Raw genomic sequence first — 15052 nt, 5'->3', positions numbered from 1 at the left:
TGCGGCGCCGCACCGGAAGTGACGAGAGGGGCCGGTGCGGCGCATTCTGGGAGAAGAAGACGCGGAAGAAGACACCGAAGAGGACCGCGCCGGCTTCAGCTGCCCACAAGAGAGATGGAAACGCTGTGGAAGAAATTTTCAAAGTAAGTATTTCTTCTTGCAGGTAAGTGCAAACCGGGACATATCAGAGGCTATCCATTGTGGAATGTGCTAGCCCTGACTGTCCCGGGGGTATGTTCATCAAAAAATGAGATCTGTGCCTGGAACTCCGCTTTAAACAATGACATGGCGGGATGCATTCAAATGTAATTTACTAAAAATGATAGTGTTGCCAAAATTTTTGTATTTGTTTCGAGGACTCCCAGTTAAGATACCGAGCGTTTTTTTTAAGGCAATACATTCCCTTGTTGTGAAATATATATGGGCCCACAAAAGACCGCGCATAGCACGTAGAACTTTAACTCTATCAAAAAAAAAAAAGGAGGGTTAGCATTGCCGGATATCCGAGCTTACTATCAGGCAGCCCATGTGAGTAGGATCTTAGATTGGTGGCACCATTCGGAAAATAAATTGTGGATACAAATCGAACAGACACAAACGGAGATAGATTTAAAGAGGGCGATATGGTGCTTTCAAATACTGCCCAAGGAGCTGAAACTTCACCCAATAATAGGGAACACACTACGTATATGCACACATTTAAATATATATAGTAAATTAACAAAGAAAGAGTCCCCTTTGTTTCCAATACTGGGGAATCCACAGTTTACCCCGGGTTTAGATACCAGACAATTCATAATTTTAAGAAACAGGAACAAGCCTCGTCATTCCTGATACAAAATAATTGGCCTTCAGTTAGTCAATTGCTGGATAGAAATGGATCATATGGCCTGCCTTTTTGGCAAGCAGTTCAATTACACCACTTCCTGGCTTCAATACAGAATCCGGATAGGTATAGCAGAGTATTAACAAGATTTGAAAAATACTGTGTGGAACCAGGAAACTTATCACACATACTATCGATTTCTTATGACTTATGCCCCATACACACGTGCAGATTATCTGCAGACTTTTGTCTGCAGACTTACCTTTTCTATGTAGTGCAAGGGCCTGCCGGATTGCATACAAATTGAAAGTGTTTAGGTTTGACCTCATATTATATGGTTTTGGTAAGTCTGCAGACAAAAGTCTGCAGATAATCTGCACGTGTGTATGGGGCATTACTGATAAACTCGGAGGAGCAACCTAAATTCCCATGGGTGGGAAAATGGGGAAGGGACCTGGAGTGTGATCTGACAGACGAACCGGTACAGAGGATAGTAAGACTTGCCTTTAAACCATCTAGATGTACCAAAACTCAAGAGATGAACTATAAATTTATAATGAGATGGTACATCTGTTAAAGAAATTATGAATGTTTCATAATTAATATAAGATTATAATAATTTATGTTAATAAGGAAAACACATATGTTCAGTTTTCCTAGAGCTTCTAGTGATCACATGTATTTTCACGTTATCTTGCTAACAAAAGCTTACTATAGCTGCATGACGTTGGTATATCCTGTCTCACATGTCTCATATGACTACACTATATGTATAAACTACTGTATGTGAAACCCCTTCAGGAAGTGATACAATAAAGCTTGTATGTAGGCCTGATCAATCACTGTCCTGGGGGAAGGGTTAAGACGGGATGTTATAACTGTATATAAATGAGCGAGCTGGCCTAAGAAGCCAGACAAGCCTCAGATAAGAACCCGACTAGGCTGGCTACTGTGTCTATAACAGTGTTTCTCAACCTTTTTTAAATCAAGGCACCCTTTAAAAATGATGGACAATCTCGAGGCACCCTTTAAAAAATATGGACAGTTTCAGGGCACCCATAATGCAGCAAGATTCACAAGTCCAAGTAGGACACCCAACATTAGAGGTGATTTTTTCTTTCAACGCAAATACACTTTTGCAAACTCGTACTGACTAGTATTCCAATGTTTTCCTTCTTCCTCAATTTTTCTCCATCATTCAGCTAATGTGACCCCAACGCTGATGGAGAGGGGCAGGAAAGGATCAAACAAGGTGCTATGCAGGCGACTGACATCCTCCTTATCAGCTGATGATGTCATTGGTCGTTAGGAGGCCGGCAGTTAGAAGGTTGTAATGGTGCACAATGAAAATTTGTGACTTAGTGTAACTAAAAAGCAACTTTTATCCACACGCCAGCTTGTACCCAGTTTTTGGGCAATTTTTAGGCATTTTGCCAAGGCACCCTTGAAGAAACCTCAAGGCACCCCAGGGTGCCTGGGCACACTGGTTGGAAAAGGCTGGTCTATACCATGTGTCACAGGCAGCTAGAACCGGTGGGTGAATATCTGAAAATCTTCTGTACTTGTCTCCTCATATATGAGCAATAAATTCTTCCTTGTAATCAGCTTGTGGTCTACAGGTGATTTCCCTGTCAACATCACACCTAAGAAATTACATAATTGGTACCCAAGAGAAACCAATAACTGCTGGAGATGTAAAAAAGAAGTAGGCACGTTGATCCATGTCCTCTGGACCTGTTCAGAAGTAAGACCATTCTGGGGGAGAGTAAAGGATATAATCCAGAAATTTACAGAATATAGAATAGAGGAAAAGCCGGCTTTCTTCTTGCTGCATCTGTCAGACATCCCGATAAGGAGATATGAAAACTCGATTGTCCCACACCTGGTGAATACAGCCAAGGCATGCATCCCGAGTAATTGGAAAAAAATACAACCCCCTTTAATAATGGAATGGATAAATAGAGTAGAGGAAATAAGGAGAATGGAAGAGTTAATTGCAACTTCTCAGAATAGACAGGAAAAGTATAAGAAAGTATGGGATGCATGGAATCAGTTTATAGTCTCTGAAGAAGGGAAACAACTTACAATAGGATAAAAGTAGCCTCGAAGAGATGATGAACATCTTTGATTACTGACCGTGGATAAGCATGTAATTTGTCCCTTTTTTTTTTTTCTTGTTTTGTTACCGCTGTTGATGGAGGGAGGGAGGGAAAGGGGTGGAAAGGGGGGGGGGGGGGAAGGGGAAAAAAAAAGAGAAGGAATATAGGATGTATAAAATATAAGATGAATGCTAGATTACCTATTAACCACTATAATACAGGGCACTTCCCTCCCTTCCTGCCCAGGCCAATTTTTCCCTTTTAGCGCTGTTGCATTTTGAATGACAATTGCGCGGTCATGCAACACTGTACCTACACCAAATTTATGTCATTTTCCCCCCACAATTAGAGCTTTCTTTTGGTGGTATTTGATCACCTCTGGGTTTTTTCCTTTTTGCTAAACAAATAAAAAAAGACCGAAAAGTTTGAAAAAAAAAAAGAAGTTTTTTTGTTTATGTTATACAATTTTGTAAATAAATAAGTTTTTTTCCTGCACTGGTGAGCACTGATAAGACTGCACTGACAGGCACTGATGAGGAGGCACTGATGGGGTGGCACTGATGGGGTGGCACTGATGGGGCGGCACTGATAGGCGGCACTGATAGGTAGCACAGATATGCAGCATTGGTGGGCACTGATAGGCGGCACTGCTGGGCACTGATAGATGGCATTGATGGACACTGATAGGTGGCACTGATGGGCACTGATAGGTGGCACTGATGGGCACTAATGGGCACTGATAGGCGGCACTGGTGGGCACTGATGGGGCGGCACTGATCGGCACTGACGGGCGGCACTGATGGGCACTAATGGGCACTGATAGGCGGCACTGGTGGGCAATAATGGGCACTGGTGGGCGACACTAAAGGATGGCAATGATGGGCACTTGTGGGCAGCACTGATAAGGAGGACACTGGCAGGCAGAACTGATGGGGAGGGCAATGGGGGGCTCCCTGAGCCCTGATTGCCATCCCTGGTGGCCATAGTGGGCATCCCTGGGGTCATGGTGGGCATCCCTGGGGTCATAGTGGGCATCCCTGGTGGATCTAGTGGCATCCCCCCCCCCCGAGGGTCTGCACTGGTAATCAATGATCTGATTACCAGTGCCGACCCCCCCCCCCTGTCAGGGGAGCCGCCGATCGGCGCTCCTTTACTCGTGCCTGTCAGGCACGAACTAAGGAAAGCCGATCAACGGCTGTTCCTGTTTTACTATGTGACCAGCCGTGGTTGGACACGGCTGATCACATGGTAAAGAGCCTCCGTCAGAGGCTCTTTACCGAGATCGGAGATGCAGGGTGTGTGCCCAGAGCTGTGTTATCCTGCCGCTGTCATATGACGTCCGGTCAGGATAACACAACCACATTCCCGTCGTCATTTTGTTATAGGGCGGGCGGGAAGTGGTTAAATTAGAGATGTAAATTTCACTCAGAATGTTAATGCATGTATTATTGAAATTCCTGAATAAAGTTTATATTTGGATAAAATAAAATTCCAGCCTAAACCTCTCTAGTCTTAAAAATGCCCCAAACACCCCCTCCAACTAACCTCAAAGAGTAAAAAATATGTATATACTTACCTATTTTCAGTCCCGCTCTGGTCCCGTCACATAATCAGGGGAGAGGAGGGAGCGCTCAACAACGGCAGGGAAATCCGGGAGTGATGATGTCACCCTTAGGCTCCCATGTCCCAGCCGTTGTCAGAGCTCCCCTCTCTCCCCTGCAGCGGCTGACACAGGGGAGCCAAATCACGTGATCAGACCGGAGCAGGCTGAAAATAGGTAATTATACACAATGGGGGAGATTTACAAAGCTGGAGAGTGCAAAATCTGGTGAAGCTGTGCATGGTAGCCAATCAGCTTCCAACTCCAGCTTGTTCAATTAACCACTTGCCGACTGCCTAACGCCGATCTACGTCGGCAGTCAGCCCCTCACAGGCTAGCGACGTAGGTCTACGTCGCTAGCCTGTGAGGCTCTGGGGAGCGAGCGCGCGCCCGCGGAGGCGCGCTCCCGCTCCCGCGCGGTCACGGACCACCCCGCGCGTGTGACCGGCGGACCCGATGTCCGCCGGTCACTTGGCGATCGTCGGGGGAGAGGGAGAAAGTCAGGCGGCTTGTGTAAACAAGCCACCTGTCATTCTCCTCGGTGTAAAAACACTGATCACACGGATCTACTATGTAGATCCGTTGATCAGTGTCCTTACAGCTCAAGCCACAGCCAATCACAGTAGAAAGCACACCCCTAGGGACACACATAGCCCCTCCCTCCCAAATAAAGTTAACCCCTTCACTACCAGTGTATTTTTACAGTAACAGTGCATATGTATAGCACTGATTACTGTAGAAATGTCACTGGTAACCCCAAAAGTGTCAAAAATGTCAGTCAAGGGTCCGATCTGTCCGCCTCAATGTCGCAGTACCGCAAAAAAAAACGCAGATCGCCGCCATTACGCGTTAAAAAAAAAAAACAACAAAAATGACAAAAATCTTTCCCTTAGTTAGTAAACGCGATAACTTTTGCGCAAACCAATAAAAATACGCTTTTTGCGATTTTTTTTACCAAACATATGTAGCATAAAACAAATTGGCCGAAAATGTTAAAAAAATTAGATTTTTACATTTTTTTGGGGGGAATTTCATATAAAAAAATGTGAAAAATATTGTTATTTTTGCAAAATTTACGCTCTTTTTTAGTCTATAGCGCAAAAAGTAAAAAGCGCACAGGTGATCAAATACCACCAAAAGAATGCTCTGTTTGTGGGAAAAAAAGGACGTCAAATTCGTTTAGGTACAGCGTCGCACGACCGCGCAATTGTCCGTTAAAGTCACGCAGTGCCGAATCGCAAAATACCCCCTGGTCAGGAAGGGGGTAAAATCTTCTGGGGCTTAAGTGGTTAATATTTGACAAAAAAACGTGGAAGCTGATTGGTTTCTATGCAGAGCTGCACCAGATTTTGCACAATCCAGTTTTAGTAAATTAACCTCACCTTGCTTACACAGGTAGGTCAGCATAGGCAGGGCTGGCCCATGACATTGTGCTGCCTGGGTCCAAGAATGAAATGCTGCCCCACCCCTGCAAAAAAAAAAAATCAGATCAAATCAATCAAATCAAACCAAAAGGCCCCCACATCCATTATATATAAAATCTTGAAAATATTATATATACTGTTATCTTCTTCCATAACTCACCACCGGACTGGTCCACCAATCACCCACTGTGTGTCCTCCTGTGTCTGCCGCACCCGCTACCCTAGAAGATCCAGCCTGCCCTGAGTGAGATCATGGAGTGCGCTGATGTCTGACGTCATTGCGCACACCACGATTACGTGAGGGATGTTCCCCGGAGGAGACCTACTCATACTCATCAGTTTGCACTACAGGCAGCAGGATGAGATGGGGAAATGCCTCCCGTAAAGCCCCACAAACTGAGGACACACAAAACTGCTGGAAAAAAATCTTGGGAGTCAATTTGCTTCCCCTCTCAAAGTGCACCTAGGTCCAATAAACCCAGCGGGACCCATGATAGGGCCGGCCCTGAGCATAGGTGTTAGGAGGGGGGGAATGGACATTTTTAAAGCGGAGTTCCACCCAAAAGTGGAACTTCCGCTTTAGGGAGTCCTGACCCCCTGACATGCCACATTTGGCATGTCATTTTTTTTGGGGGGGAGCGGGTACCTAGTTTTGACAGGTACCCGATCCCACTTCCGCTCTGAGCGCCGCGGCGCCCTGAACGGAAGTTCTTCTCTCCCCCTCCTTCCCTGCAATCTTCTGGGACACGTCAGAGGTCCCAGAAGATTGCCGGCCAATCAAGACGCGCAGCGCGACTCGCGCATGCACAGTGGGTACCCGGCTGTGAAGCCGCAAACTGTCACAGCCGGGTGCCCACAGCAGTAATGCCGGCGCCAAGGGAGAGGATCGAGGCTTCGGGCGGCCGCATCGCTGGACCGTTGGACCGGTGAGTGAATGGCTGGAACTCCGCTTTAAAGAGGTTGTAAACCGAGAAAAAAAAATTTTCTCTTCTTTACATCCTGAAAGAGAAACACATAATGAGCTAGTATGCATCGCATAGTAGCTCATTATGAAATACTTACCTTAGAACGAGCCCCCGCCGTGCCGTCCGCTTACCTGTATGACGGGCGACATGTATAGTCGCCCGTCTTCCGGGATCGCGGCATCCGGCCATCTGATTGGCCGGAGCCGCGGTGACGTCAGTCCCGCGCACGCGCGCGGGAGCCGACGGTCACGGCACGGGGCTCTGAAGGAACGGCACGATCTGCCGTTCCTTCAGAGCGCATGCGCCAGTGACGTCACTGGCTGCATTAAAGGTAAATATCTCCTAAACGGTGCATGTTTAGGAGATATTTACAGTACCTATAGGTAAGCCTTAATATAGGCTTACCTATAGGTACAACTTCCTGAGGAGGGTTTACTTCCTCTTTAAGACTAGTTAGGTTTAGGCTAGAATTCTACTTTAAATTTTGGTGTGAGCCGTCTGCAGGGATGGAATTGGCATCATTCTTCCTAAAAAGATACCCATAAAATGAATAAAACAAGTTCATAGGGGGGAGATCTTAGACTCTCGGCAGATAATTATCTTACAGATAGGACCTCTGGGAACATTTTAGGAACTTTTCTCTCTGTCCTGTTGGATTCCAGCTAAAACTGAAAAATACTGTCTCCGATCATCTCTATTAGACCCCGTTCCCACTGGGGCGACGCTACTTGCCGGGCCGACCTCACAGGTCGCGGTGCGCAGCTCGCACCGCGACCCCGGAGCGGCCGGCACGGACTTCATATCATTGAAGTCAATGCAGGTCGCTCCAGGTCGCCCCCAAAGAAGCTCTGGACCCTTTTTCTAAGTCGGAGCGACTTGTGTCGCTCCTATTAGAACGGGTCCACAGCTTCTCTATGGCAGGCGACCTACGGCGACCAGGTCGCCTGACAGGTCGCCCCAGTGTGAACGGAGTCTTAGAGATCAGAGATGTATAGTAACTAAGTAGAACTACTTCACTACTGTACTTAAGTACCGAAAGGCGGTATCTGTACTTTCCTAGAGTAGAATTTTTTTCTCCTACTTCCACTTTTACTTCACTACATTTTTTCAATGATTTCAATACTTCTACTCCGATATTTTTTTTTTGTGCTGCATAGTTACTCGTTACTATTATAAAAATTACCACTGCCAGAACAGTAGATGGCAGGTTTCATGAAGCTCAAAACATGTGTATTATCAGCGCATACCAAAATAAAAGCTACTGTATGTATAAATAAAAGCTGCATTTGAAATAATAAAAAACAATATGATGTTCAAACTTTTGACTTCTTTCTTTAATAACTACATAACACAGTACTGGTACTTTTACTTTCAATACTTGAGTAGCAAAATTTAAAAAAAAACTACTTGCAATACTTAAGTACAAAAAAATGTTGAATACTTTAGTACTTCTACTCAAGTCACTTTTTGATCGAGCACTTCCACTTCTACTCAGGTCACTTTTTGATCGAGCACTTGTACTTTTACTCAAGTATGGGTTTCAAGTACTTTATACAAGTCTGTTAGAGATGGGCTCAGGCATGTTCCGGATCCTAGTCCCAAACCACCTGCCCAATCCTGCTAGGAAGCCGACACAGCTGCAGAGACCGGGAAATGTCTCACTGCCTGTGATTAGCGTTGTGCTGTGCAGTGTCGGCTTCCTGGCAGGATCAGGGAGGTGGGTTGGGACTAGGATCCCGAACATGCCTGAGCCCATTTCTAATATCCATCCTCAGAACACAGTTCCATAAAAGGTTATGGGGTACTGATGTGCAGGCGTGGCCAGGGCAGCCAAGACATACACTATGTTACCAAAAGTATTGGGACACCTGCCTTTACACGCACATGAATTTTAATGGCTTTCCACTGATGTTGGAGAGAAGGTCTGGCTCGCAGTTTCGGGTTGAAGACTCTGTGCAGACCAGTCAAGTTCCTCCACCTCAAACTAGCTGATCCATGCCTTTATGGACCTTGCTTTGTGCACTGGTGCGCAGTCATGTTGGAACAGGAAGAGGTCATCCCCAAACTGTTCTCACAAAGTCGGGAGTATGAAATTGTCAAAAATGTCTTGGTATGTTGATGCCTTAAGCGTTTCCTTAGCAGGAACTAAGGGACCAAGCCCAATTCCTGAAAAACAACCCCCGCTCCACCAAATGATTTGGACCAGTGCACACAGCAAAGTCCATAAAGACAGGGATGAGCGAGTTTGGGGTGGAGGAACTTGACTGGCCTGCACAGAGTCCCGACTTCAACCCAATAGAACACCTTTGGGATGAAATAGAGCATAGACTTTGAGCCAGACCTCCTCATCCAACATCAGTGCCTGACCTCACAAATGCGCTATTGGAAGAATGGTCAAACATTCCCATAGACACACTCCTAAACCTTGTGGACAGCCTTCCCAGAAGAGTTGAAGCTGTTATAGCTGCAAAGGGTGGGCCAACTCAATATTGAACCCTACGGACTAAAGCTAGATACACACTATACAATTTTCTTTAGACTTTTTCCTTTAGTCTTACCAAAACCATATAATATGAGGTCAGACCTAAACACTTTAAATTTGTATGCAATCAGGCAGGCCCTTGCACTACATAGTTGAAGGTAAATCTAAAGGAAATCTAACAACAAAAGTTGTATAGTGTGTATCCAGCTTAAGACTGGGATTCCATTAAAGGTCATGTGTGTGTAAAGGCAGGTGTCCCAATACTTTTGGTTATATAGTGTATATGGACATAAACTAACAGCGGAACTTTAGTTGTCAAAGTATGTATCTGTGGAGGGGGGGTCAGGGGAAGGGGGCAAAATGTATAAATATACTTTGCAATATAGTGTACCTGTCCTTCAAAGGATGACTTTTGTTACATTGTTGTCACAGCCAGTGTATGACTGGCAGAGCTCCAGCATTCAAGAAATTTATAAGAGAGACACAGCAATTTTCCAAAAAGGTCCCCTTGGCTTCTACACCTGTGAGTTTATTCCCATCACACAAAATGTCATCCTAGGGGAAATCCATCTTCCCACTTCTACCATGTGTACTATCTATATTAATAAAACCCCAGTGTCCCTGCGTCCACTTTCCGTGTGTCCGTGATATTGCACTACTGCGCATGTGCTGAACGAACAGCCGTTGGGACGCAGAGAATACCGCCGCGGGAAAATTGGAGACCCCAAAATTGTACGGGGTTCGGGATGTAAGGGCGCGGAGCAGTGACCCCGAGAACCGGGACGTGACCTAACCGCGAGGTGATCAGGTTTAACATTGGAGTCTATGGCGGGTGGAGGCCCGGTTCTCGGGGTCACTGTTTCACGCCCTTTCATCCCCGAACCCCAAAATTTTTCTCAGCTGTAGGGGAGTGTCTTGGCCACCTGCGGCACAATTTTGGAGTCTCCAGCACCTTTAGTTCGCCCGTGACAGCAATTTTCCCGGGAGGGGAGGTGGTGGTGTATTTGGGTGTCTTTTCCTATTAAATGATCCACTGTTCTGTGTGTGTCAGGAGCTCCCCTCCTCTCTGATTTCCTGCCCTCACATCTCCCCTCCCCCACACCAATCTCCAACCTGACATTTATCGTTCAATCCCCCCCCCCCCATACACTACAATCCCCTCCCCTCCATACAAGACAATCCCCTCCCTCCCCCATACACTACAATCCCCTCCCTCCCTCATACACTACAATCCCCTCCCTCCATACACTACAATCCCCTCCCTCCCCCATACACTACAATCCCCTCCCTCCCCCATACACTACAATCCCCTCCCCCCATACAATCCCCTCCCTCCCCCATACACTGCAATCCCCTCCCTCCCTCATACACTACAATCCCCTCCCCCCATACACTACAATCCCCTCCCCCCATACACTACAATCCCCTCCCCCCATACAATACAATCCCCTCCCTCCCCCATACACTACAATCCCCTCCCTCCCCCATACACTACAATCCCCTCCCTCCCCCATACACTACAATCCCCTCTACCCCCCCCCCCACACTACAATCCCCTCCCTCCCCCATACACTACAATCCCCTCCCTCCCCCATACACTACAATCCCCTCCCTCCCCCATACACTACAATCCCCTCCCTCCCTCATACACTACAATCCCCTCCCCCATACACTACAATCCCCTCTACCCCCCCACTACAATCCCCTCCCTCCCCCATACACTACAATCCCCTCCCCTCCATACAATACAATCCCCTCCCTCCCCCATACACTACAATCCCCTCCCCCATACACTACAATCCCCTCCCTCCCTCATACACTACAATCCCCTCCCCCCATACACTACAATCCCCTCTACCCCCCCACACTACAATCCCCTCCCTCCCCCATACACTACAATCCCCTCCCTCCCCCATACACTACAATCCCCTCCCTCCCCCATACACTACAATCCCCCCTCCCCCCACACTACAATCCTCTCCCTCCCTCCCCCCACACTACAATCCCCTCCCTTCCCCATACACTACAATCCCCTCCCTTCCCCAACACACTACAATCCCCTCCCTCCCCCCCCCCACTACAATACCCTCCCTCCCCATCACGCTTCAATCCCCTCTCTCCCCCATACACTGTAGAACCCCTCCCCATACACTGCAGAACCCCTCCCCCATACACTATAATCCCCCCCCATACACTTCAATCCCCTCTGTCCCCCCATACACTACAATCCCCTCCCTCCTCCATACACTACAATCCCTCCCTCCCCCCCCCATACACTACAATCCTCTCCCCCCCCACACTACAATCCCCTCCCTCCCCAATACACTACAATCCCCTCCCTTCCCCAACACACTACAATCCCCTCCCCATACACTACAATCCCCTCCCTTCCCGAACACACTACAATCCCCTCCCCCCAACACACTACAATCCCCTCCCTCCCCCCCCACGCTACAATCCTCTCCCTCCCCATACACTGTAGAGCCCCTCCCCCATACACTATAATAACCCCCCATTAACTACAATCCCCTCCGTCCCCCCATACACTACAATCCCCTCCCTCCCCCATACACTACAGTCCCCTCCCCCCATACACTACAATCCCCTCCCTCGGCCCCATACACTACAATCCCCTCCCTCCCTTCCACACTACAATCCCCTCCCTCCCCCCAACACTACAATCCCCTCCCTCCCCCCCACACTACAATCCCCTCCCTCCCCATACACTACAATCCCCTCCCTCCCCATACACTACAACCCCCTCCCCATACACTACAATCCCCTCCCTTCCCCAACACACTACAATCCCCTCCTCCCAACACACTACAATCCCCTCCCTCCCCCCACCCATGCTTCAATCCCCTCCCTCCCCCATACACTGTAGAACCCATACCCCCATGCGCTGTAGAACCCCTCCCCCATACACTATAATCTCCCCCCCATACACTACAATCCCCTCTGTCCCCCCATACACTACAATCCCCTCCCCCATACACTACAATTGCCTCTCTCCCCCCCTCATACAATACAATCCCCCCTCCCCCCCACACTACAATCCCCTCCCTCCCCCAACACTACAATCCCCTCCCTCCCCCCACACTACAATCCCCTCCCTTCCCCATACACTACAATCCCCTCCCCATACACTACAATCCCCTCCCTTCCCCAACACACTACAATCCCCTCCCCCCAACACACTACAATCTCCTCCCTCCCCCCACTACAATCCCCTCCCTCTCCCCACCCATGCTTCAATCCCCTCCCTCCCCCATACACTGTAGAACCCATTCCCCCATGCACAGTAGAACCCCTCCCCCATACACTATAATCTCCCCCCCATACACTACAATCCCCTCTGTCCCCCCATACACTACAATCCCCTCCCCCATACACTAAAATTGCCTCTCTCCCCCCCTCATACACTACAATCCCCCCCTCCCCCCCACACTACAATCCCCTCCCTCCCCCAACACTACAATCCCCTCCCTCCCCCCACACTACAATCCCCTCCCTTCCCCATACACTACAATCCCCTCCCCATACACTACAATCCCCTCCCTTCCCCAACACACTACAATCCCCTCCCCCCAACACACTACAATCCCCTCCCTCCCCCCACTACAATCCCCTCCCTCTCCCCACCCATGCTTCAATCCCCTCCCTCCCCCATACACTGTAGAACCCATTCCCCCATGCACAGTAGAACCCCTCCCCCATACACTACAATCCCCCCCCCATACACTACAATCCCCTCTGTCCCCCCATACACTACAATCCCCTCCCTCCCCCATACACTACAATCCCCTACCCCATACACTACAATCCCCTCCCTCCCCCCACACTACAATCCCCTCCCTCCCCCATACACTACAATCCCTATCTATACATATAAAGTACAAGTGTCTCTGCGTCCAGTCCCTGTGTGCGTGGGATTGCGCTACTGCGCATGTGCCCCACGGACAGCCGTTGGGACTTGGAGCGCAGAGACTTCGGGCAGCCAGGTAAAACTGTTGGAAGCGGTTGGTGTGCGCAGGCGCACGGCGGGTGCGCGCTAGCGTGGACTTACTGCTAAGTCTGTTTTTACAAATGTTTGACCACATATGTTCTAGCGCCCGTTAATTTAACGGCCTTAATGTCTAGTACTCATGTTCTGTAAATATTACCCTAAACTGAAATTCCAGCTACAGGAGGATGCTGGTGAGTGGAGAAAATCAAAGGGTTTATAATCTGCTCCCTCTACAGTGCTGAGTTCATTCTGAAAATGCTAGTGGCCCAACTGTCCTGCAGGACCTTTATTTGTAGTGGCCCAACTGTCCTGCAGGACCTTTATTTGTGGCGTCTGGCTCAGTAAGTATCCAAGGGTCAGCTAGGTTAATAATAGTATTTTCAGGAGGAGCTCAGCTCTGGCTGCCTTGTCTATTAGTCTAATGTCAGATGTACTCTAAGATGATGGAGAGTCAGCAGTCTATCTACAGAGGATAAAGACAAATAAATGGATCAACGAACTCAGCAGCCAATCAGAGACATAGGCGAGTACCTGTAAGTAGCAGGTGGGTGTAGATGGTCAGCTCCTGTGTCTCAGCTCCTGGGGCTGTGTGCGGAGTGACAGATCTGGAAGTCAGTCTATGATTTCCTCACCTCTGACCACTCCCCATACCAACCATTTTTTTATTTCATAATTCGTGTGTCGCTCTGCAGCAGGAAGTGTCTGTGGGTTGTGGTGGTAAACTTCAAGCAGATGAATTTTCACCACAACACCCAACATATTTCCAGGAATTACAGAGCTCGCCTCCCCGGGGAGTTAACCTTCAACAAAGCCAACTTTAAACTTGAAGGCCTCATTCACACAGACATTGAAAATAGGTGACTGGGCAGGGCAGGGCTGGCCAAAGACATCGTGCAGCCTGGGTCCAAGAATAAAATGCAGCCCCACTGTGACGGTACTCACCATCACTGGGAGTGAAAGACAGATACTTAATGGTTTGGATTGCTTCAATTGGGACAGTAATATTTGTCAGCAATATCTCTCGAGAAATATGAAGATTTAATCCCACTTTACACTGTGAGACCTATAGCCTGTTGCCATGAAGTCTGACTCCTAAATAATCATAGTAATACGTAGATGTGTATCCCATGTACTTCAATGTAGGAGACAGACAGACTGTCATTGGCAGTCTTGTCCTATTGTCTGTTTTGAGGTGGGATGTGTATTGTGTTAAGTCTGCCTGTCCCATTGTTAAATTTTAAAGAAACTCACATTGTTCTGTCCAGATGGCTAGATGATTAGTTCAGGTTAATTCTGTTTCTGTATACAATTTCATTTGCATATGATAATGTAATCAGGCAACCCCTGACCTGTGTGTGTGGTAATTTGATCAGGAGAGGGATGTCCATGCTGTATATAAATACTGTGTTCAATAAAGTGTGATTGCAGTACAAGCTAAGTTGTTGGCTAGCTTTGTATGAGGGCAGCTGGGAAAATCTGGTATATATATATATATATATGTGTTCATGACTGCAAGGAAGCCATATACTGACGAAAGACCACAAGCACAGTGTGGGTCGGCGGGTTCCATTACACCCACCCCCTCAAAAAAAAAAAAAAAAAAATCACGTCCACCAAAAGGCCCCCACATCCATTTTTCTATATAAATAT

At 47.8% G+C, this 15052-nt stretch overlaps 1 protein-coding gene across 1 annotated transcript in view; it reads right to left on the bottom strand.

Annotated features, from left to right (window-relative positions):
• The window catches only part of LOC309552893 (phospholipid scramblase 3-like), a gene marked incomplete at its 3' end in the record, with an annotated part of 205367 nt that extends 191337 nt beyond the window's left edge, over positions 1-14030 (bottom strand). Inside the window, exon 1 of the mRNA XM_082253801.1 lies at positions 13934-14030. The remainder of the gene's footprint in view (positions 1-13933) is intronic.
• Positions 14031-15052: the final 1022 nt, after the last annotated feature.

Source organism: Pelophylax lessonae, assembly GCF_965119305.1.
Source record: "Pelophylax lessonae genome assembly, chromosome: 4".
Lineage (NCBI taxonomy): Eukaryota > Metazoa > Chordata > Amphibia > Anura > Ranidae > Pelophylax > Pelophylax lessonae.
This window is presented reverse-complemented; position numbering and strand designations above follow the sequence as displayed.